Source organism: Giraffa tippelskirchi, chromosome 1, assembly GCF_054371585.1.
Source record: "Giraffa tippelskirchi isolate mGirTip1 chromosome 1, T2T-mGirTip1v1.2.pri, whole genome shotgun sequence".
NCBI classification, from domain to species: Eukaryota; Metazoa; Chordata; class Mammalia; order Artiodactyla; family Giraffidae; genus Giraffa; species Giraffa tippelskirchi.
In genome coordinates, this window is record NC_137275.1 from 213,466,698 (window position 1) to 213,491,084 (window position 24,387).

A 24,387-nucleotide genomic window follows, 5' to 3' on the forward strand; every position below is an offset into this window, starting at 1 on the left:
CACAGTCCCACTGTCCCTTCACCACCACCCCCTATCATGAATTCTAAAGTACTGCCATTCTTCACATACCCTAAGATGACCTTCAAGATTTTATATGTGAAACTGAGACTTTGATGGTGGTCCAGTGGTTAAGAATCCACCTTCCAGTACAGGGACATGGGTTTGGGCCCAGATCGGGAAACTAAGATCCCACATGCCTTGGGGCAACTAAGCCTGCACATCGCAACAAGAGAAGGCCGTGTACCTGGAGACAGTGAAGACCCAGCACAGCCGAAAAAAAATTTTACATGTGAATCCTGTGGCCCTCAAATATGTCTTCCCACCTTCGTTAATCGTTACAGATAGATGACAGCTTGGATTAGAATGGAGAAAGTGGACAGAACTGAGAGGTAATCAGGAGGAACCCAGTATGATGTGGTGATGGGTGGGCTTCAGGGGCGGAAGAAGTGGGTGTCAGAGGACTTGACTCCTAGGTTACAGGCTGGTGGGTCCCCTCTCCTCCCAGATGGGGAGTGCTTCAAAGGTGAAAACATGTCTTGTTTATCTCTTCATTCCCTGCCCCGTGCTGGCCTGGTTGGGGGAGTTTCTTCAGACCCGGGCAGGCCTGAGCCTGCTAGGAAAGCAGTATCAGTGAATCCAGCCAGGAGGTGCGGGAAAGACAGAAGTGGAGCACAGAGCCAGGCCTGAGGAACGGGGAGGCTTCCAGGTGAGGGGTCCTGGGATGTGCTCAAGAACTTTCATTACAAGCTACTTCAGTCATTGGCTTTCTGTCCCAACCTGCTCTCCTCCCTTGATAAAAGGACCAATGCCCATTGGATATTAGAAGGTCTGGAGTTTGAAAACTAATTTTGAGACCTAATTCTGCCCCTCTGCACCATCCCCTGGCCTTGGGAAGGTTGTTTCTTCTCCTAGGGTCTTTGAGAATATTCTTTCTCTTTCTCTCTCTCTCTCCATCACTGCTCTGTCTTACACACACACACACACACACACACACACACACTGGCTGGCACACATAGATGTTCATTAAATGGCCATGGTCACCAACCAGGAGGGGTATCAGACAGTCCAGTCCAGAAGCATTTATTGGAGGTGGTGTTTGAATCCTGGCTTTGCCAGTTGCTTGCTGTGTGACCTTGGGCACTGAATTTGAGCCCTCCCGCCTTAGTTTCTCATCTGTTAACAGGACATAATAATAGTATCAACCTCATGGGTCTATTGTGTGGAATAAATGACACGGTATGTCAACTATGTCTGGGAAGCACCCAATAAATGCAAAGTGTTATTGTTAGCATTTCTGGTCATGTAATTATTGATAATTTTATGTCTTAAATAAATAGAAACTTCTGGGTCACAGCCTGGTTGGCCTGGCAGGGGGCCCAGACCTGGAAAGGGGCCCAAAGTCTTGGGCATGGGAGTGGAAATGAAGTCAGGGACCCTGGGCCTTTAGCCTGGGGATTGGTAGCATCCCAGGCAGGGACTGGGAGGGGAGAGAGAAGAGAGAGAAAGGTGGGGGTGCGGGGTGGAATTCGAGAAGAAATACAGCCAGAAAGAGAAAGAGTGAAAAAACACCACCACTGTGGCCAAGGAACCAGCTCTCAGGGAACAGAAACCCTGGAAACCGGTCTGGGCAGTCCTGGAGCCAGGTTGGGTCAGCTGGTGTGGCAGCCACAGGGAGCAGGGCTGGCCTTGGGTGATGCCCGAGGCTGTCTCACTTGACCAGGGAGGCAGGTCAGGGGCTCTCCAGGCCTGGCCTGTGACAATCCCGTCTGGGTCTGGGAGAGAGAGAGAAAGACTGCTTCCGAGAAAACTGGGGCACACACCGTACTACAAAAAAGCATAACTCATAAAGCCCTACAGAGCTGGATTCCAAATTCTGATCAACAAGGGTGCCGAGACCATTTAAGTAGGAAAGGACAGTGTTTTCAATACATGGTGCTGGGAAAACTGGATATCTACATGCAAGAGAGAGAACTTGGACCCTTAATGTTACACCGTATACGAAAATTAGCTCCAAATGGACCAAAGACCTAAACCGAAAAACCAAAGCTATAAAACTTTGACAGGATTTCCTTGGTGGTCCATTGGCTAAGAATCTGCCGGCCAATGCAGAGGACACGAGTTCGATCCTTGGTCCAGGAAGATCCCTCATGCCACGGGGCAGCTAAGCCCGTGTGCCAGAACTACTACAAAGCTCTAGAGCCCGTGTGCCACAAGAGAAGCCAGTGCAATGGGAAGCCCAAGCACAGCAACTAGAGAGTAGCTCCTGCTCACCGCAACTGGAGAAAATCCCATGTACAGCAACGAAGACCCTCCATAGCCAACAACAAATAAAACTTTTTTAAAAACTAGCTCTTACAAAGGTAGTTGGTATATCAAGACCCACAAAATGGAGGCCTCTTCAGGGCACTGGTTGCTGTTGTTCAGTCACTAAGTTGTGTCTGACCCTTTGCAACCCCATGGACTACAGGCTTCCCTGTCGTTCTCTGTCGCCTGAAGTTTGCTCCAATTCATGTCCAGAGTTGGTGATGCTATCTAACCATCTCAACATCTGCTGGCCTCTTCTCTTTTTGCCCTCAATCTTTCCCAGCATCAGAATCTTTTCCAATGAGTCAGCTCTTTGCATCAGGTGGCCAAAGTATTGGAACTTCAGTTTCAGCCTCAGTCCTTCCAGTGAATATTCATTGTATTTCAGATTTCAGCTCCTTATTGCAAAATTCAGATTTAAATGGAAGAAAGAGAAAACCACTAGACCATTCAGGTATCACCTAAATGAAATCCCTTATGATTATACAGTGGGGGTGATGAACAGATTCAGGGGCCTGGCTCATGTCACGAATCTAAAGCCAAGCCAGCCTGCACCTACAGGAAACACCTCTCAGTTAAGGAAACCTCACATACACATCAAAATCTTCCAGCTCAGCTTTGTCTAGTTATGTTACCTAGAAAATAACACCTGCTGGCCTCATAAGAAACTTCCTGACCTCTCAGCCAATCACATCCTGTTTCAGCAATGCCTCTGCTGACACTTTATAAAACTCACTCTTGCCCAAAATTTCTCAGGAAGGATGCCCCAGTGCAATAGGCACTCTACTCCCCAATCTATTGATTATTTTCCTTTGAATAAAGGACAGCAAACTCATTACTAAATTGTATTATTTTTGTCATTTGATGTCTCCTAGAAGAAAACATAGAGAAAAATCTTCAGCAGTGCTTTCTTGGTTATGACATCAAAAGCGCAAGACAAAAAGGAAAAAAAAATAGACAAATTGGCACCCCTAAAAATGAAAAACTTTGGTGGAGCAAAGGATACCATCAAAAGAGTGAAAAGACACAACAAGAGAAGCTTGAGCACTACAACGAAGAGTCGCCCCTGCTCACCAAAAGCACAGAAAGCCCATGTGCAGCAATGAAGACCCAGCAGAGCCAAAAATAAAGAAAGAAATAAGTGGGGGGAAAAGAAAGACCTGGTGCAGCCAAATGGATAAATAAATAAATTTTTTTTTTTTAAAAAAAGAAAGAGTAAAAAGACAACCCACAGATGGGGAGAAAATATTTACAAACTATGTGCCTGATAAGGAAGTAATATCCAGAATATATAGAGGGCAACTAAAATTCAATAAAAACAACCTAATTCAAAAATAGGCAAAGGATTTGAAAAGATATTTCTAGAAGAAAGAAGGTAAACAGATGGCTAAATAAACACATGGCAAGATGGTCAACATCATTAATCATTCAGTCAGTTCAGTTCAGTTCAGTTCAGTCGCTCAGTCATGTCCGACTCTTTACAACCCCATGGACTGCAGCGCATCAGGCTTCCCTGTTCATCACCAACTCCCAGAGCTTACTCAAACTCATGTCCATTGAGTCAGTGATGCCATCCAACCATCTCATCCTCTGTCATCCCCTTCTCCTCCCACCTTCAATCTTTCCCAGCATCAGGGTCTTTTCAAATAAGTTGGTTCTTTGCATCAGATGGCCAAAGTAATGGAGTTTCAGCTTTAGCATCAGTCCTCCCAATGAATATTCAGGACTGATTTCCTTTAGGATGGATTGGTTGGATCTCCTTGCAGTCCAAGAGACTCTCAAGAGTCTTCTCCAGCACCATAGTTCAAAAGCATCAATTCTTTGGCATTCAGCTTTCTTTATAGTCCAACTCTGACATCCATACAGGACTACTGGGAAAACCATAGCCTTGACTAGACGGATCTTTGTTAGCAAAGTAATGTCTCTGCTTATTAATATGCCGTCTAGGTTAGTCATAGCTTTTCTTCCAAGGAGCAAGTGTCTTTTAATTTCATTTCTGCAGTCACCATCTGCAATGATTTTGAAGCTCAAAAAATAAAGTCTCTCACTGCTTCCATTGTTTCCCCATCTATTTGCCATGAAATGATGGGACCAGATGCCATGATCTTAGTTTTCTGAATGTTTAGCTTAAAGCCAAGTTTTTCACTCTCCTCTTTCACTTTCATCAAGAGGTTCTTTAGTTCTTTTTCCCTTTCTGCCATAAGGGTGGTGTCATCTGCATATTTGAGGTTACTGGTATTTCTCCCGGCAATCTTGATTTCAGCTTGTGCTTCATCCAGCCTGGCATTTCGTATGATGTACTCTGCATATAAGTTAAATAAGCAGGGTGACTATATATAGCCTTGATGTACTCTTTTCCCTATTTGGAACCAGTCTGTTGTTCCATGTCCAGTTCTAACTGTTGCTTCTTGACCTGCACAAAAATTTCTCAGGAGGCAGGTCAGGTGGTCTGGTATTCCCATCTCTTTCAGAATTTTCCACAGTTTGTTGTGACCCACACAGTCAAAGGTTTGGCGTACTCAATAAAGCAGAAGTAGATGTTTGTCTGCAACTCTCGTGCTTTTTCAATGACAGTTTGATCTCTGGTTCCCCTGCCTTCTCTAAATCCAGCTTGAACACCTGGAATTTCACAATTCATGTACTGTTGAAGCCTGGTATGGAGAATTGTGAGCATTACTTTGCTAGTATGTGAGATGAGTGCAATTGTACAGTAGTTTGAACATTCTTGGCTTCCCTCATAGCTCAGTTGGTAAAGAATCTGCCTGCAATGCAGGAGATCTTGGTTCGATTCCTGGGTTGGGAAGATCCACTGGAGAAGGGATAGGCTACCCACTCCAGTATTCTCGGGCTTCCCTTGTGGTTCAGCTGGTAAAGAATCCACCTGCAATGCGGGAGACATGGGTTTGATCCCTGGGTTGGGAAGATCCCCTGGAGAAGGGAAAGGTTACCCACTCCAGTATTCTGGCCTGGAGAATTCCAGGGACTATACAGTCCCTGGAGCCACAGAGAGTCAGACACAACTGAGCAACTTTCACTTTCACTTGAACATTCTTTGGCATTGCCTTTCTTTGGGATTGGAATGAAAACTGACCGTTTCCAGTCCTGTGACCACTGCTGAGTTTTCCAAGTTTGCTGGCATATTGAATGCAGCACTTTTTACAGCATCATCTTTTAGGATTTGAAATAGCTCAACTGGAATTCCATCACCTCCACTAGCTTTGTTCATAGTGATGCTTCCTAAGGCCCACTTGACTTTGCATTCCAGGTTGTCTGGCTCTATTTGAGTGATCACACCATCATGGTTATATGGGTCATGAAGATCTTTTTTGTATAGTTCTTCTGTGTATTCTTGCAACCTCTTCTTAATATCTTCTGCTTCTGTTAGGTCCATAACATTTCTGTCTTTAAATGTGCCCATCTTTGCGTGAAATGTTCCCCTGGTATCTCTAATTTTCTTGAAGAGATCTCTAGTCTTTCCCATTCTGTTGTTTTCCTCTATTTCTTGACAGTGTTCACTGAGGAAGGCTTTCTTATCTCTCCTTGCTATTCTTTGGAACTCTGCATTCAAATGAGTATATTTTTCCTTTTCTTCTTTGCCTTTCATTTCTCTTCTCAGCTATTTGTAAGGCCTCCTCAGACAACCATTTTTCCTTTTTGCATTTCTTTTTCTTGGGGATGGTCTTGATCACTGCCTCCTGTACAATGTCACAAGCCTCTGTCCATAGTTCTTCAGGCACTCTGTCTATCAGATCTAATCCCTTGAATCTATTTGTCACTGTATAATTGTAAGGAATTTAATTTAGGTCATACCTGAATGGTCTAGTGTTTTCCCTACTTTCTTCAATTTAAGTCTGAATTTGGCAATAAGGAGTTCATGATCTGAGCCACAGTCAACTCCCGGTCTTGTTTTTGCTGACCGTATAGAGCTTCTCCATCTTCAGCTGCAAAGAATATAATCAGTCTGATTTCAGTATTGACCATCTGGTGATGTTCATGTGTCAAATCTTCTCTTGTGTTGTTGGATGAGGGTGTTTACTATGACCAGTGCATTCTCTTGGCAAAACTCTGTCAACCTTTGACCTGCTTTGTTTTGTAATCCAAAGCCATATTTGCCTGTTATTCCAGGTACCTCTTGACTTACTACTTTTGCATTCCAGTCCACTATAATGAAAAGAATATCTTTTTTGGGTGTTAGTTCTAGAAGGTCTTAAGAAAACGCAAATCAGAGCCACAATGAGATAAACACTACACATCTACAGGATGGCTATTATAAAACAAGACAAAACAGAAAATGAATGTTGATGAGGACATAGAAACTTTAGAAACTTTGTGTATTGCTGATAGAGAATGGAAAATGGTGCAGACATGGAAAATAGTTAAGCATAGTATTATTTTATATTTCAGCAATTCTACTAATTGGTCTATATACCCAAACTAATTGAAAACAGGGATTCAAATGACTGCTTGTATACTAATGTTATAGCAACATTATACACATTAGCTAAAATGTGGGAACAAGCCAAATGTTCATCAACAGAACAATGAGTAAACAAAATGTGGTATATCCCTACAAGAGAATAGAGATGTGTGTGTGCGTGCTAAGCCCCTTCAGTCGTGTCTGACTGTTTGCGACCCCATGGACTATAGCCTGCCAGGCTCCTCTGTCAATGGGATTCTCCAGGCAAGAATACTGGAGTGGGTTGCCATGCCCTCCTTTAGGGGATTTTCCCGACCCAGGGATTGAATCAGAATCTCTTAGGTCTCCTTCATTGGCAGATGGGTTCTTTACCACTAGTACCACCTGGGAAGCCCAGAATAGGGATATTTTTTCATTAAAATGGTTAAAATGGTAAAGTTTATGTTTTGTGTGTTTTATCACTATTTTAAAAAACCCGTGCTCCATCACATATAAAGAGATTGCCCTGATCTTAGGCAAGTCAGTTAACTACTTTGGCCTCAGTTTCCTTATTGATGTGTACTACATGCTAAATCACTTCAGTCATGTCCAACTCTATGTGACCCGATGGAATGTAGCCCACCAGGCGGAATAATAATCAAACAGGTTAGATGCTATCAGATACTTGCTGTGCCTGGGGCATAGTATATGCTCACGTGTTATCTTCCCTATTGCCTCTTCCCCCACATCCAAATAAAAATAGTTTTATTTTTCCCTTTGGTTATAAAACGAACACACACTCATTGTGAAAACGTTCTTCTCAGACAATATCTAATAGAGAGAAGCAAGTTTCATAATCAAGTTAATTTACTAATAACTTGGTTTTTTTTTGGCTACAACGGGTCTTAGTTGTGGCATGCAAAATTTTCATTGCATCATGTAGGATCTTTTGTTGCAGCGCATGGACTCCATTTGGGGCACAGGTGCTCAGTAGTTGTGGCACCCAGGCTTAGCTGCTCCTTTCTCGGTTTCCCAACCAGGGTTTGAACCCTCATCCCCTGCACTGAAAGGCAGATTCTTAACCACTGGACCACCAGGAAAGTCACAGTAATAATTTTTGAAAAGTTCAATGAAATTTACCTAATAATACCTTGATTATTTTTTTAGAAGGATATTTGATTTAATTTCGACTAGTTGTGCTAGTTTCCACTGTACAGCAAAGTGATTCAGCTTTACATATATATACATTCTTTTTATATTCTTTTCTATTATGGGTCATCACAGGATATTGAATATAATTTCCTGTGCTAAACAGTACATACATGCTAAGTCACTTCAGTCGTGTCCGACTCTTTGCAGCCCTATGGACCGTAGCCTGCCAGGCTGCTCTGTCCATGGAATTCTCCAGGCAAGAATACTGGAGTGGGCAGCCATGCCCTCCTCCTGGGGATACCAGTTTCCACCTGTTAATCCCGAACTCCTAATCCATCCCTTGCCTGCCTCTCCTCCCTCTTGTCAACCACATGTCGGTTCTTTATGTGTGTAAGTCTGTTTCTGTTTCACAGATAAGTTCATTTGTGTCCTATTTTAGATTCCATATATAAGTGATATCATACGATATTTGTCTTTCTCTTTATGACTTACTTCATTTAGTATGACAATCTCTAGGTCTAACCATGTTGCTGCAAATGGCATTATTTCATACTTTTGTAAGGTTAAGTAATAGTCCATTATATATATGTACCATATCTTTCTTTATCCATCCTTCTGTGAATGGACTTTTTTCTTTTTAAGAAGGTTTATTAATTATATTTTTTAAATTAAAGTATAGTTTATTTACAATATTATATTAGTTTTGGTTGTACCACATAGTGATTCAATATTTTTATAGAGTATACTCCAAGTAAAGTTTTATAAAATATTGGCTATATTTCCTGTGCTGTACAACATATCTGTGTATCTTATTCATTTTATACATAACAATTGTACCTCTTAATCCCCTACCCCTATGTTGCCCCTCCTCCCTTTCCTCTCCCCACTGATAACCACAAGTTTGTTCTTGATATTTGTGAGTCTGTTTCTTTTACATTTATTTGTTTGTTTTATTTTTTAGATTCCACATATAAATGATAAGTATTTGTCTTCCTCTGTATGACTTACTTCACTAAACATAATACCTCCAGGTCCATCCATGTTGCTGCAAACGGCAAAATTTCGTTCTTAGGTTGTTTCCATGTTATGTTGTGAATAGCACGTCTATGAACATGAAGGTGCGTTTATCTTCTTGAATTATAGTTTTGTCTGGATATATACTGAGGAGTGGGATTGCTGGATCATATGGCAACCCTATTTCTAGTTTTTTGAGGAATCGCCATACTATTTTCACAGTGGCTGCATCAACCTACATTGCAACCTACAATGGAGGTTGTAGGAGGGTTCCCTTTTTTCCACACCTTGTCTAGGATTTGTTATAATAACTTTATTATTAAGTAAATAGCATTCTGCTGGTAAAACAAAATATTATAATATAAACACATCTTTGGAGAAGGAAATGGCAACCCACTCCAGTGTTCTTGCCTAGAGAATCTCAGGGATGGAGAGCCCGGTTGGCTGCCGTTTATGGGGTCACACAGAGTCGGACACGACTGAAGTGACTTAGCAAACACATCTTAAAATAAAATATAAAGTATAACAGGAAAGTGCAATCAACAAATGCAACAGTGTATCAATATAACCACACCCTAAAATTTTAAACAAGCTCAGAATGGCATGTGTGAATGGACATTTTTGTTGTTGGAGACAAATTCTAGTGGTGGTGGGGGTTGGAGGAGACAAGAAGTAATCAATAAGATATATCTTTTCCTTCTAAACAGAAAAAGTAATCCTTTTCTACATGGCATGGTGAAGTTTTTTTTTCACACCACAAAATATCTTCCTGACATCCTTACTGACTTTTAAAATATATTACTTAAAGTATTTCTTAAGATGAAGTGAAGTGAAAGTCTCTCAGTTGTATCTGACTCTTTGTGACCCTATGGACTGTAGCCTGTCAGGCTCTTCTGTCCTTGGAATTCTCCAGGCAAGAATGCTGAAGTGGGTAGCCTATCCCTTCTCCAGCAGATCTTCCCAACTCAGGGCTTGAACCCAGGTATCCTGCATTACAGGTGGATTCTTTACCAGCTGAACTACCAGGGAAGCCCATTTCTTAAGATAGGTGTGTATTCTGCCAGTTACGTGGGTACCTGATGTGGGTACACTGAGAGGTACCAGGATTTTTCCAGCTTCTGTCCACACAGTGAGGGCGTGGCCTCTCTGCCAGAGAGGGTTTCTCAAAGTCTCCCCTGCAGGACACTGTTGGTCAGTAGGCTTTATCATACAAGAATTCTACAGCAGCCAGTATAGATTTTGGAAGGGTATCTCACACAGGTCCAGAATTACTTAATTTTGTTTAATCTGGTTGTCTTAATTATGACCACTGGACCCTGTAGCCACATAACCAGGGGATCACAGCGCCTTCATAAGCACATGTGTCAGTCATTGTGTGCCAAACACTGCTGGACAACACTCCAATAGAGGTTTAACTAACATTGCCCTATTGGAGGGCAATATGTGGCCAAAATCACAAAGACAAGTATCTCTTAGACTAGGAATCCCACTACTAGCAATCTCTCCTTAGGAAATGTTGGAAAGAAAGCCTTACACTGAAGTGCTACCTACGAGAGCAAAATACTAGCTATATCCTATGTTAAAGTTGCAAATGGGAGGTGTAAGGTGAGATAGGGGACTTTGCTGATGGCTCAGTGTGTAAAAAAATCTGCCTGCAGTGCAGGAGACTCAGGTTCGATCCCTGGGTTGGGAGATCTCCTAGAGGAGGAAATGGCAACCTACTCCAGTATTCTTGCCTGGGAAATCCCATGGACAGAGGAGCCTGGCAGGCTACAGCCCATGGGGTCGTAAGGTGAGGTAGAAGCATTCTCTTGGAGGTGACTAAGTACATATGGAATGAAAACAAAATGGTTATCAGTGTGTTTGAACTGCCTGAGGAATTTTAAAAACAGATTCCAAAGCTTTACCCCATTTGTGTTAAAACCAGCCTCTGCCTAAGCCTCTAGGCTCCCGCCCCCACATCCCCCACCAGCCATTTCCAGTGTCACAGTCTCTCTGCTTCCAGAGTCCAGAGAGAGGAACTCTGGTTGGAGGACATTCTTTTGTGCCAAGTCATAGGTTACTGGCCAGCCTGTGAAATCAGCTGCTCTGGGGTTAATGCCCAGCCCAGATCCAACCGGCTGTAGGTGGTTGAGCAGAGTAGTACAAAACACAGTCCCCTAGGCCCACCTGTTTCCCTCTCCTCAATAGGGTTTTTGCAGAGGACAGGTCACCTGGGTTGCAAGGGCAATCATGAAAATATGGATCTCTTGGGGGGAAAAGTAGATTATGTGATTCCCAATTTCCAGTTGACAAGAAATCAGGCTGAATCTTTGGCTTGGGTCAGAGTAGAGAATCTCAGTGAACAAGCCTGCCTTTCTGGGCCAAGTGCTCTGACAGAGATGAATAAATATTCCATAGCCATTTCATAAATGACTACTGAGACAATTAGCAAACATAACCTCCAGTAGCATGGACTCTGGCCTCCCACCAATTTCAGGAATGCCACTTTCACTCACATCAGGGTTTGAAAGTAGCACTTCCCAAATTATTTTAGCAAATTAGCAGTTTGGTGTATCACACTCAGCTTCAGCAATCCTTGCCAACCTCATCCTGCTCAGAGAAAGTCATACTCAGTCTTTTCAAAGCAGATAATGTAATGTCGCTTCTTGCTGAAGTTTGGCCAGTGCATAGGGTTAACTGAGGAGAGGCCTCAGAGATGGAGCTGCCAGAGATGGATGCAAAAGAAGAACCTGAATGTCCAGGGAAGCAAGACAAAAGAGGAGAACCAGGGGAATTGAAGCTGCCCTCCCTCCCTTAGAAATTCAAGATCAGTGAACTTCTTATTGTGCTGTCTAATACAAGAGCCACTGACCATGTGTAGCCATTAATTTAATTTCTTTCTTTCTTTTTTGGCTGCACCATGTGACTTGTGGGATTATAGTTCCCCCACCAGGGATTGAACCTGTGCCCTCAGCAGTGAAAGCATGGATTCCTAACCCCTGGACCTGCAGAGAATTCCCTTGGGTTAATTTCAATGAAATGCAATAAGAAATTCAGTTGCCTAGTGGCACTAGCCACATTCAAGGGCGTAACAGCCACACAGGTCTACAGGCTGTGGTATTCATGCAACTCTATACCATTTCCATTCCTGCAGAAAGTTCGGGTGGACAGAGCTGTAGAGAAAGCCGTCTTCCCCTCCCTTTACCCTCCTGCCAAATGTTGGTTACACTGCGCCTGCCCTGTGGGGACAGACAGCACAAAACCAGTTTGGAAATCTCTTGATGGTTTAGCATTTGTGTCTGGAGATCTACAGAGCCAAAGTCATGTAATAGAGCTCTTCGGAGGACAGTTGCATCACTCCGCTAAGTCACCACTCACAGGTTTCTTGGATGGAGAACTTCAAGGTTTTCTCTCAATTTGCAGAGAGTTAAGATTTCATTAGGTCCTCTTTTTCCTTCTTCTTTTTTTTTTTTTTTTTTTTTTAGCAATGCAGCCAATAGTTGTCTTGCCTGGAGAATCCCATGGACAGAGGAGCCTGGCCAGCTACAGTCCATGTGGTCCCAAACAGTCAGACACGACTGAAGCGACCTAGCATGCACACACGCACCCATAAGGGAGAGGACCCTTGAAAGGGATGACCAGTCCACAGTTCCACAATGCCGGTAAGGTTTGGGGAAAACATGAAACGCTGGGCTTCCCTGATAGCTCAGTTGGTAAAGAATCCACCTGCAATGCAATGCAGTTCGATTCTTGGATTGGGAAGATCCCCTGGAGAAGGGATAGGCTACCCACTCCAGTTCTTGGGCTTGAAAGGTTAGAGCTTAAAAATAAACTAAACCCGGGGATTCCCTGATGGTCCAGTGGTTAGGATTCCAGGCTTTCAGTACCATGGCTTGGGTTTAATCCCTGATCAGGGAACTGAAATCCTTCAAGCCTTATGGTCCAGCCAAAATAAAATAAACCAAATTTCCCACTCCTTCCAGGCCGACTCCAGTACCATGCTTCCCTGGGAGGCCTTTCTGAGGGGTCTGGTTAACCTCCTTACAATGATCTGGTTAATCTCCTTACAATGAGTGGCCATGCCCATCAGGAAAAGCCTCAGGAGAGAGTTTCACTCAGCAGAGCTGAGCCTCCATCCTCAAGCACACCATTTGGAAGATCACAGGGACATGCCAGGGGGTGTCTGAGGTCCCCCTCTTCTAGTCCCAGGTCTTGAGACACAGGCACAGCTGTTCCACTGCAGAGGGCATTGGACATTGACCCTGCAGATGCTTCAGGCCCCCTGCTTAACATTCTCAATTTCAGGACTGCTCCCTCTTCTGTATCGTTAGCCGGCTAATTCCTGGCTTGCCTGAACCACACAAAGTGCTGAGCAGAAACTGGCTGATTTGTCTGGAGCAATCTGCCAGACCTGTTGCAAAACACACTGGTGATATCCACCCAGGTTTTGCATCTGAAAGGTCTGACTTTTTTCCAAGAAAAGCCTTAATAGATTAATTAGGATCTTTGCCTCTAGGGGATCTGGCAAATAAACAACGTTGCATTTGTACCAACAAGAGGTATAAAGAACTAGTGTTTATCATTAAAGGTCGCCAACCTGGGTTTAACTGTGAGGGGCGATATAGAGAGTTAAAAGAAAGCAGGCATGGAGGGTGGATGCAGGATAGATACAGAGGTGAACTTTCTGCATCCTTAACCCCCAGGCCCTTCAGATACAATTTGGCAGAGTATAAATCGAAAGCTTTTTATTTATTTAAGTAATTGATTTGTTGTTGTTTACTATTTTTTGGCTGCACTGGCTCTTTTTGTCTTTTGTCTTCTTTTTGTTAATTTATTTATTTTTTAATCGAAGGATAATTGCACTGGCTCTTCATTGTGGCCTGTGAGCTCAGTAGTTGTGGCACAAAGGCTTAGCTGCCCAGTGGAATGAGGGATCTTAGTTCTCCACTCAGGAACTGAACCTGAATCCCTTGCATTGGAAGGCAGACTCTTGACCACTGGACCACCAGGGAAGTCCTGAAAGCTTTTATACTTTGCCTCAATGTCAGCTCACATTTCTTGATCTTGAGGGAACGTAATACTCTTCTGGATGACCAAACAGATCTTGTTTCTGGGAGTTACAGCCCTCTTTAGCATTTGAATATGTTGAAAATACTTATAAAGTTTGTTTTTGACATTTGAGGCTACAGGAATTTTTTTTAGGAGTGATTTTCAAGAATCTCTTTCCTAGAACTAAGTGGAACAAGATGAACTTTCCTGTGATTAAAAAATAAATTTTATTTGTTTCTAATAAATTTCTATTTCTGGTGATTAAAAAATATATACAGATAGATAATGAGAGATTAAAATATATACAGACAGATAATGAGAGATAGATTAAAAATTCAACCAACATGAGGTCCAACCAATACACAGGTTAAACATTCCTTGACATGCAATAACCAAAGTGAACAAATTTTCTAAAGTTTACAGGAAATGAGAGTTTCCTGATGAGGAGGAAATCATATTAGAAGGTCTTCAAGGGCATTTCTGTCTGTGACTCATGAAGCCACATCAGAATGCTTCAAGGCCGGTTCAATAGGACCAGATCATCTTTGCAGCCTCTTCTGCTTCCATCCTCCACCACTTTCTGTTTCATCTTTCACTGTCCTGTGACATAGCACCTCCTGTCTGCCTCCAGTTCTTGGCACATTCTGTTCCCTCGGCCTGCATGTCCTCATTTGCCCAGGGCCATTTTCTGATTTTAAAACACAGCACCTCATTGTAATTTTGATTTGCATTTCTCTAATAATGAGTGATGTTGAGCATCTTTTCATGTGTTTGTTAGCCACCTGTATGTCTTCTTTGGAGAAATATCTCTTTAGGTCGTTTTCCCACTTTTTGATTGGGTAGTTTGTTTTTCTGAGCCATAGAGCTGCTTGTATATATTGGAAATTAATCCTTTGTCAGTTGTTTCATTTGCTATTGTTTTCTCCCATTCTGAGGGTTGTCTTTTCACCTTGCTTATAGTTTCGTTTGCTGTGCAAAAGCTTTTAAGTTTAATCAAGTCCCATTTGTTTACTTTTATTTTTATTTCCATTACTCTAGGAGGTCGGTCATAAAGGATCTTGCTTTGATTTATGTTGTCGAGTGTTCTGCCCATGTTTTCCTCTAAGAGTTTTATAGTTTTTGGTCTTACATATATGTCTTTAATCCATTTTGAGTTTGTCTTTGTGTATGTTGTTATGAAGTGTTTTTATTTCATTCTTTCACATGTATCACCTCACACCGGTCAGAATGGCTATCATCAAAAAGTCTATAAGCAATAAATGCTGGATAGAGTGTGGAGAAAAGGGAATGCTCTTTCTCTGTTGGTGGGAATGTAAATTGATTCAGCCACTATGGAAGATGGTATGGAGATTCCTTAAAAAACTAGGAATAAAACCACCATATGACCCAGCAATCCCATGCCTAGGCATATACCCTGAGGAAACCAAAATTGAAAAATACACATGTATCCCATTGTTCATAGCAGCGCTATTTACAATAGCTAGAACATGGAAGCAACCTAGATGTCCATCGACAGATGAATGGATAAAGCAGTTGTCGTACTTATACACAATGGAATATTCAGTTCTGTTCAGTCACTCAGTCGTGTCTGACTCTTTGAGACCCCATGAATCGCAGCACGCCAGGCCTCCCTGTCCATCACCAACTCCCGGAGTTGACCCAAACCCATGTCCGTCGAGTCAGTGATGCCACCCAACCATCTCATCCTCTGTCGTCCCCTTCTCCTCCTGCCCCTAATCCTTCCCAGCATTAGGGTCTTTTCCAATGAGTCAACTCTTCGCATGAGGTGGCCAAAGGATTGGAGTTTCTGCTTCAACATCAGTCCTTCCAATGAACACCCAGGCCTGATCTCCTTTAGGATGGACTGGTTGGTTCTCCTTGCAGTCCAAGGGACTCTCAAGAGTCTTCTCCAACACCACAGTTCAAAAGCATCAATTCTTCGGCACTCAGCTTTCTTCATTGTCCAACTCTCACATCCATACATGACTACTGGAAAAACCAGAGCCTTGACTAGACGGACCTTTGTTGGCAAAGTAATGTCTCTGCTTTTAAATATGCTATCTAGGTTGGTCATAACCTTCCTTCCAAGGAGTAAGCGTCTTTTAATTTCATGGCTGCAATACTCAGCCATAAAAAGAAAGCCTTTGAGTTAGTTCTAATGAGGTGGATGAACCTAGAACCTATTATACAGAGTGATGTAAGTCAGAAAAAGAAAGATAAATATCATATTCGAATGCATATATACAGAATCTAGAAAAATGGTACTGAAGAATTTATTCACAGGGCAGCAGTGGAGAAATAGACATGGAGAATAGACTTATGGACATGGGGAGAGGGGAGGAGAAGGTGAGATATATGGAAAGAGTAACATGGAAACTTACATTACCACGTGTAAAATAGATGGACAACAGGAATTTGCTGTATGGCTCAGGAAGCTCAAACAAGGGCCCTGTGTCAACTTGGAGGGGTGGGATGGGGAGGGAGATGGGAGTGGGGTTCAGGAAGGAGGGCATATATGTATACCTATGGCTGATTCATGTTGAGGTTTGACAGAAAACAACAAAATTCTGTAAAGCAATTATCCTTCAATGAAAAAAAAAAGCACCATTTGCTGTTTAAAATGTGAACAATAAATGTACTTGAAGTATAAAGCAGATACACCACAGCAAGTTTGAGATACGTAGCAAAGTGAACCAGTTCGGCTGGTTCCAACAGAACTGGTTCCTGTCTGGCTTCCCTGAGTCCTGAATCGCCAAGTCCCAGTCAGTCAGCTCTCCGTTGCCCCTTCCCCTCTTCCCTGGCCCGTCAGGAAGCTCTGCTGGTTTTCTAGGTACCATTCCTGAACTCAGGCCAATGTACCTCTGCAGACAAACTCTCGGGGTCCCCTCCCTGCTTCCTGACCCAGGAATTTCTCTCCACAGATTTCTCCAGCTCACAGACCATCTGTTGGGCCTGGGTTCCCCAGGCCCTGCCTGCCCTGAGGCCACCTCACCCCAGAGCCACTTCAGAAGGGCCCACAGCCTTCCTGGTTGGCTTAAGAGCCATTTTTTTTTTTTCCACCAGAGTTAATTGAAAGACTAGAGCTCAGCTCTCAAACGTGGATCAGCCTCTCCGTGGAAAGGCCTGAGGGCATGTTAGCCCCAGTAAGTCAACACAGCGTGAAGCTGCACCCTGGAACCAAAAAAGAGGAAGGTGGTGGCCCTGCCTAGGGAAGGATTCTCCTTTGAAACTGCGTTTTTTTGAGTAACATTGATGTGCTGAAAGGTACAAGAGAATAATCCTTACCAAGCACCTACTATGCCCTCATGTAATTTTTTGCATTGAATCCTCACAACCTAAATGATAATAGTATTGTTTTCCATGAGGCCTGCAGGTGACATTGGCAGCACAGATGGAGATCCACATACCGCATACCCTATGTATCAATGGTTTAGAATTAAAAGTCAAGCTGTGCGTGTGAATAGTGCTCAGTCGTGGCCAACTCTTTGAGACCCCATGGCCCCATCAGACTCTGCTGGTCCATGGAATTTTCCAGGCAAGAATACTGGAGTGGGTTGCCAGTTTCTCCTCCAGGAGGTCTCTCTGACCCAGGGATCCAACCCGCATCTCTTGTGTCTCCTGTGTTAGCAGGCAGATTCTTTACCGCTGCGCCACCTGGGTTTCCCTAAGAGCTGATAAATGAAGTATGTGCTACCCTCCTAAACTGACAAATAGCTTCATAATGACCTGGGAAGCCAAGTTGGAGTTTAGAATTCCAAGGCTCATTAGAGTTCTGAGCTGAGATGGTGGAAGGGCAGAGAGAAAGTCCTCTTCTCTTCTCAGGCCTGAGTTTGTTCTAAGCCACGAAGAGAACATGCCTATGAGGAAAGCAGAAGTCTCTGCCCTGTCCACCTCCATCCCCATCATGCCCTCCCCAACAGCGGTGCTTGGTCTCCATCAGGCCTCAGACAGTGTTGCACATCCAGAGAATGGATCTGCGGAGCAGCTCCCACAGACCCTGAAGTGGATTCAGGTCCATTTGGACAGGGGATTTCAAGGGTCCCAGCCCTTGTAACATGGCATGGATGGGGAGCAAGGTTCTAAGGGGCTTTCATCCCATGAACCCCTCACTCAGCAGGGAGAAGTACAGGCAAAGGAATCCCAGAACAGGCAACTATAGACAGTGGGGACCAGAGTAGAGGCCCCTCTTGCCTGAGCCTAAAGATTTTCCTGACTTTATCTCCTGCAGAAATAAACAAGTAGAATACAGCTCGTCAGAGGGGCCAATCCCTGGGAAGATAAACCCAGGTGGGAAGAAACAAAGTCCTTAATCCAAGGGCAATAGAAGATTCCACCTTAATCCATGGGCGATGCAGGGCTGACCCAGCAGCACTCCACACTCCCAAATTCACCCCTGAGTTCCTATATGAGAACTGAAGCCCTGAAAGATTAAACATCGCATATCTGTCACATAGTTAATTGGAGAAGGCAATGGCACCCCACTCCAGTACTCTTGCCTGGGAAATCCCATGGACAGAGGAGCCTGATAGGCTACAGTCCATAGGGTCGAAAAGAGTTGGATTCGACTGAGCACAGCACAGTGCTCCTTGGAACGGACTAGCACGCTCTATTAAAAGTGTCTGGTAAACAATAATAAATAAGAACAAATATTTATTGGGCTTCCCAGGTGGCTCAGTGGTAAAGAATCCGTCTGCTAAGCAGGAGACTTAGGTTCGATCCCTGGGTTGGGAAGATCCCCTGGAGAAGGAAATGGCAACCCACTCCAGTATTCTTGCTGGGAAATCCCATGGGCAGGGGAGCCTGGAGGGCTACAGTCCATGGGGCTGCAAAAGAGTTGGAGACAATTTAGGGACTAAACAACAACACATAGCTAATAAGTGATGGAGCTAGGCTGGGAACTCATGTTGTTGTGACCCCAAGATCCTGCTCTTTCTGGATCCTATGCTATTCCTTGAAAGACCAAAGAGGAGTGGAGGCTGGGGTTGAGGAGAGAAGAGGGTACAGAAAACAGGGGGCTGAATTTTGAGGCTCTCAGTTTTGATGAACGTTGGCTTTGCTGCCTGCTGGGCTAACCAAAGTCTAGTCTAAAGAGGTCCTGAATGAAGGTATGCCACCCTGGTAAGCTCCCGACCCTGTGCCCTCACCCCATGGCCTCAGAAGGCTCTTCTACTGCACCTAAAATACAGAATCCTTCCCTTGTGTGCTTATCTGATGTTCCCCCAGCTCCTCAACCTGCTAGCTTTGCGTTTTTGCTTTGATGATCTTTCCTCCATTCTCCCAAACCATCTGCCTGCTCAGTGAAAGAAGGTGACCTGGGGTGTGCCAGCGAATGAAGCTTTCTTCATAGGGGGGTAACTCACTGAGAGAGTGACACAAGATATTTTTTTCTCATTAAATTTATCTATTAAAATTATAACTTGTTTACAGATCTCTAACTGGCTTTGTCAGTGAAGGCCAGGATGCATTATAAGGCAAGATTTAAAGAAATAAAACACCTAAGTATAGACTGGAAATATGGCCATAAAATTTATATGTTCATCAATTCATTAAAGCCTTGGCCTTCTTTCATTACTCTTTTAAAGCTGTTGCCTCTCAACCTTGGCTATGCATTGGAGTCACCTGGGAGCTTCAGAACCACTGATGGATGGGTCCCATCCTCAGAGATTTTGATGAGCTTGTTCTGGGAGTGGCGATTTTGTAAAACTTTCTAGGTGATTTTATGCAGTTAAGATGGAAGAACCAAGGTTTTAAGAGAAAGTTCTAACTTTACCTGTGTTGCTTTTAGCATTTGAAAGCACAGGTCCTTGAACCTGACTAGATCCACCTTCCCCAAAGCTTACCACTTCTGCCAACTATGAAAATCCTTCCTTCCCAAGTCTCGTGAGCGCTCTGGTGTGCAGTCAAAATTCTTCCTTTGTTTATAGTTAAAAGGAAAGAAGGTCTTAGTTTGTCTTCTGCACAAATGAGCAAGTATGGTGAGGCAGGAGCGGCCAAGCCCCTGAGAAGAGGGAGCTGGGGCAGGGAAGGGAGTTGGGGGTTGTTAGGTGGGGGGCGGGAGGAGGTGGGGGTGGAGGAGGAGAAAAGGCAAGATCCTTGGTTCAAGGGCAACAGACAGTGCCATCTTAACCCCTGGGAGTTGTAGTATTGGCACGGAAGTTGCCCACAGCCCCAGTCTCTTTTCCCTCTTTTCTCAGCTGCGTTTGCCCAGCCACTCTTGACTGCAGGGGCTCTGGCATTCTGTCCCAGTGTCAGAATCTTCTGCTATAAGAATCATCTAGAAAGGTGGGAGGGGGTCATAGAGGGGTCCCTGCCCCCACCTTCTCCGAGTCAGTCCAGGAGGTCTGCTCATACTGCCTGCCACCCACACATTTGCAGGTGACTATGGGCCCTGATAAAGGGCAGTTACCGCCATGACAGCGGCAGAGAACCTGTCCGGCGGGTTCCACGGTGAGGTCTGGCCTGCAGCTCAGGGAGCTCCCTGGGTGCTGCTGTTCCCTGGGGCTGGGCGGGGCCTCCTCGCAGAGCCTGCTCGCGGCGCCTTTCTCCACAGACTCAGTACAGCCTTTGCACTCACCCGCTGGTCATCCACAGACCAAAAGATTCATGACCACACTTGTCATCAGTCAGAATACTGAGCTCTGCTCCTGACCCACGGTGGGATGAGGCCTGAGGAGACAATGCCCACATTGTTCCATCATGAGATCAGGCATAGCTTTCCCAGTGGTGAAGGGAAGCCCTCAAATGCCTTTAATATTTTGGCCAGTCTTGGCAGGTTAGTTTCATTCTTCACCAGGGCACAAAAAACCGGATTGTTTCTGAGAACTCTCAAGCTCCCTCTAGTGTATACAATGTATTGGGCGTTACTTGAGTGTCAACATTTTGAAGGACCTGAGGACATAATTAGACATTTGGCCGAAGACTTATGAATTAGGATAATCCGAGCAGTGACATTTATGATATCAACAAATATAAATAACCTAAATTGGGAAGTGGAAAATCCGTCACACTACATGTAGCATAGCAACTTGGAAATATGATATATGTGTGAATATATATGTGTAGTTTTTAATGACACAAGGAAATACTCATGGTACAAGCTTAAGAAACATATATAGGGCAGAGAAGGATGAGTAGGCAGAGCTCAGGAGACTTGTAGGGTAGAGAAATTTCTCTGTATGTTATTATAAAGGTGACGACATGACATTATACATTTGTCTAAATCTGTAGGATATACTACATCACAAGGGTGAACCCTAGGGACTTCCTTGGTGTTCCAGTGGTTAAGACTTCATGCTCCCAGTACAGGGGTCATGGGTTTGATCCCCGGTCAAGGAACTAGATCCCACATGCCGCAACTAAAGACCTTGCCCGCCACAACAAAGATTGAAGATCCTGCATATGCCACAACTAAGACCCAGCACAGCCAAATAAATATTTTAAAACAAAACAAACAAAAAAAAACATTTATTAAAAAAAAGAGTGAACCCTCACGTAAACTGTGGTCTTTGGGTGATTATGTTGTGTCAAAGCTGGTTCCTCAGTTGTAACAAAGGTACCACCCTGGTGGGGGACATTAATAATGGAGGAGGCTATGCATGTGTGGGAATAGAGGATATGTGGGAAATCTCTGTACCTTCCTCTCAATTATTCTGTGAAGTTGAAATTGCTCTAAAGTAAATAAACTCTTTTTAAAAAGTTCTGGAAATAGTGATGATGGTTACACAATATTGTGAATGTATTTAAAATGCTACTGAATTGTATACTTAAAAATGATGAAAATGGCTATGTTTGATATTGTTTATATTTCACTACAATTTAAAAAAAAAACTTAAAAGAAACCCCATAATAGGTGCTCAGAAAACTGCTGGGAACAAATGCCCCCAAATGTTAGCTCTCTTTAGGAGTGCGATTATAAATGATTTTTATTTTCTTCTTTAGTCTATACTTGAAAGGTCCACACAGAGCATGTTTAAAAAATGTAATTATCATATAGACTCTATAATCTGGAAAAAGTTATTTAATCAGTCATGGTCTCACTAGGAAACGGAGGGCACACTTCGAGCAGTTTGAGGAAGGTTCAAGGGGATTAATTACAAAGGCTTAGGGGTACAGGGGAACCTCAAGAAATGCTGTAGGACCTTGGGGATAGAAAAGACAGATTTGTTACTCTCCGTAGGCCAAAGAGAAGAGGCAAGGAAGAAGTTAACAGAACCGAGAAGGAGTAAGAGTTGTACAGAGCGGGCCAGGTTAGAGGAGCAGTGACGTTCAGCTGAGGCCACAGCCCACCAGAGTGACCTCACAGAGCCACTCACTTCCCTCCTTGCCCTCCTGCTGGAGTTCCCTGCCAGACAGAGCCCACAGGAAGCCAGAGCACCAGGAGCTGTGCAATGCATTCAGGTCAGAGCCACTCACTTCCCTCCTTGCCCTCCTGCTGGAGTTCCCTGCCAGACAGAACCCACTGGAAGCCAGAGCACCAGGAGCTGTGCAATGCATTCAGGTCAGCATTAGGAGGCTCAGAGCAGAGCACAAAGCAACCTGGAGCGGCGTATGGAGGAGAGCCTTTTAAAAAGATTTATAAAAGCTTGAAGAACTGACTGATTCAAAATTGGGTCAGGTCTTAGGGGTTTCCAATCCAACCACATCTCCTATCTTGAAATGCATCCTCATCAAGTTCCTGGGAAGATGGCCAGTGACTGATGCCTGTAGGGGGACTTTCAGGCATGGGCAGCCCCTCGATCCTAGAAAAATCTCAATTCTCTTTGGACAGAAATGATTTTTAGAGAGTTGTACGTGAAAAAGCAGAATGGTGCTGTGGAAACAGCAGAGACAGAATACTGGGATTCAAATCCCTGCCACTTGGACAATTTGCTTTACTGATCTTGGTCTGTTTTCTCACATGTAAAGTAGAAGTAATGAAATTTATCTGACAGAGTTGTTGTGAGGACTAAGACCTGACCTATATGAAGGAACTTCATATACTAGCTGGTATATGCGAAGCATCAGTGGGTGCTAAATCTGCACCTAAAATCTGTCTCCTATAAACTTGTATCCATTGGTCCCATAGTGACCAGATCACTCCCTCCATCTTCCTCATGACCATCCTTCAGATGTGTAAAGGTAACAGGAACCCTTCCCATCCCCTAAAGTGCTTCAAGCTACACTTTTCTATTTCCTTTGACCATTTTGGTTTTTTTAGACACTTCATCCTCTTCCAAACAAACAAGGAGCTGCCCTGTTCTTTAGATGATTCATCTCCATGGCCAGCACAGATCAGTTCTGGACCCAGGCTGGCCCAGTAGATTTCTGCCCTGGCATTTTTCAAACTGGAACTGAGGCAAGTCAGATCCTCTCTGCTGGTAGGAGCGGAGGGATGTGAGGTATGGGCCATGTGTGGCAAAAAGACATCGAGAGAAAAAGAAGGGAGCCCTAGAGGAGCGGAGAGGTGGAGGGTGAGGGGCTGCTAGAAGCCTTCAGGTATCTGGAAGTTCCGTGTGCCAGCCCAGTCATTCCAGTAGACTGTCATTTAATCTTCCTTGGATTCTGTGAACTAAAACAGTTGTTTGTCTAACCCAGTGGATTTCTGAGACTTTCAAATAAAAGAATCACATTGACCACATCTAAGAGTCTAGACCATGGACTTTGGAGTTCAAAAAGCCTCAGTTTGAGTCCTATATTAACCTTTTACTAGCTTTGTGACCTTCAGCAAGTCTCATAACTACTCTAAACCCATTTTCTTCACCTGTAACATGGGAAGTGCCTTAGATACCTCATCACTTTACTGTAAGGACTAAGGAACGCTGGTGTATCTAAATCCAGTTCAGGGGACTCCCCTGGTAGTCTAGCAGTTAAGAATCTGCCTGCCAATGCAGGTTGATGTGGGTTCAATCCTTGGTCTGGGAAGATTCCATATACTGAGAGGCAACTAAACCCATGCGCCACAACTACCGAGCCTGAGCTCTAGGGCCCACAAGCTGCAACTCCTGAAACCGGCATGCTCTAGAGTCTGTGCTCTGCAACAAGAGGAGCCAACCACAATGAGAAGCCCATGCTCTGCAAATGGAGAGTAGCCCCCGCTCGCCGCAACTAGAGAAAGCCTGTGTAAAGCAACGAAGACCCAGCGCAGCCATATATAAATAAATAAAATTTTTAAAAGTTGTATACAGTCCAGTTCAGTACTTGACACACAGTAGACTCATTCCACTGGCAATAGCGAAGCAAATTTTATCTTCATTATTACCGAGTTTGTGGTTAATTCAGACACTTACACAAACTGTCATAAAATCTGTTTTCCTACGCTGAACTTGCATTGACTTTTTGACTCTAATTGTGGGATTTTAAGAATTTCCCTGCTCACTTTGCCCTTTGTTAACTCCAGAGAAATTGCTTAACAGGAATGTGCAAATTTGGACAAGGACAGATGCTCCTCTGTCCCCTAGGAGGCTTCTGACTTGTGTTGTTTTCAGAGTGTCATGACCAGAGCAACAGAAGCA

The 24,387-nt window shown here is 43.8% G+C and overlaps 1 long non-coding RNA gene across 1 annotated transcript; it reads right to left on the bottom strand.

Moving 5' to 3' along the window:
- Positions 1-4,051: 4,051 nt before the first annotated feature.
- LOC145520263 (uncharacterized) lies at positions 4,052-20,510 on the bottom strand. Its single transcript, XR_014064350.1, has 3 exons — positions 20,472-20,510; positions 19,738-19,809; positions 4,052-6,245 (listed from the first exon to the last, which is right to left on the bottom strand). It is a non-coding gene; the product is annotated as an uncharacterized LOC145520263 (long non-coding RNA).
- Positions 20,511-24,387: the final 3,877 nt, after the last annotated feature.